Consider the following 1334-nt stretch of genomic DNA (forward strand, 5'->3'; position numbering starts at 1 on the left):
CCCGTTGAGCAACATGTTGTCCCCCTTGAGCCAGGTCCTGCTGTTCAGGCTTCTAGATTTCCCTGTCCAACTGCGAGGACAATATGAATGAAGTCTTCCGTTATTTTGCTTCAGCGAAGGTAATAATTGTAAAGAACTTGGACCAAATCAATCTCCTTTTAGAAATACATCAAAGGGGGGCTTTTTCTAGGAAGGCTAAGGTGGTTGCAAGGACAATATTGTGAAGAACCAATGCTTGGAAGCCCTCTCCCATGGAGATATTCAGATTAAAGAAAAAAAATAATGCAAGCTAGGTTTTAGTGTGGTGAAGGTAGAGATGTTAAATAGTACTAATATAGCTTTTAAATACTCTGTTTTCTAGTGAATACTCTGTTTGAACCTTCTAGTGAATACTCTGTTTGGACCTTCTAGTGAATACTCTATTTTAGTAAACAAAAAAAAAAGATATAGCATAATTAAGATGAGTAAATAATGCAATGGGAAGTGGTCTACCTATCCTAATTGCGATAACATTTAAATAAAGACTAAAAATCTGAATTTCACCATCAATTGATACCTTGTCTAGTGGCTGCACAACAACTTGAAGAAGCAGTTATAACACCAAATATAAATATCTATAAAGTGAAGTTGGTGAAAAAATGATTAGAAAAATATGAAAATATCATACCAACCTCAATATCATTTAGCTACAACTTTTTTATTGTACAAGATTTCAACAAGCTGACAGAGGTTTATATGATAGAATAATTGTCGTGGCTCTTCATAACAATGCAAGTGCATTGAAATAGCTCATCCTTTCCTGCACATAAAAGAGAATACAAAAGAAAAAAATATTAGGTCAAAAAGTTCAAAAATACATTAAAAGAGAAAAATTAAAGCTCATGTAGTAAAAGGACCGAACACGAAAGATACCAGTGTATTATTCTAGAGAGACCGTGGATGAAAAAGCTTTCAGAGTTACCCTATTTGTATAAATATATAAATATTGATTTTGATTATGCGCAACAAAAAACTTGTCTCATCCCACACCGTAATTCCCTATCTCTCCAATATGGATTTGCATAACTGTAGAACTTTGGAGTTATATGATATTAGAGTTTTATATAGTAAAAAAGATTACAAGGAAACTTACAAATTTGAGCACGCTTTTGATGTCTTATCTGGGGATAATAATTTTACAATTATCAAAATTTATTTTTATCTATAAATTAAGGCATTACATTCAAATATTTCTATCTCAATAACAGAAAAGGCAAAACACAAGAATATAACCTGTAAAGGATAACCTTCGTGGATTTGGAAAGAAGGAGATTCATTCAAATATTGTTATAAAG

Source organism: Nicotiana tabacum, chromosome 12 (assembly GCF_000715075.1).
Source record: "Nicotiana tabacum cultivar K326 chromosome 12, ASM71507v2, whole genome shotgun sequence".
NCBI classification, from domain to species: domain Eukaryota; kingdom Viridiplantae; phylum Streptophyta; class Magnoliopsida; order Solanales; family Solanaceae; genus Nicotiana; species Nicotiana tabacum.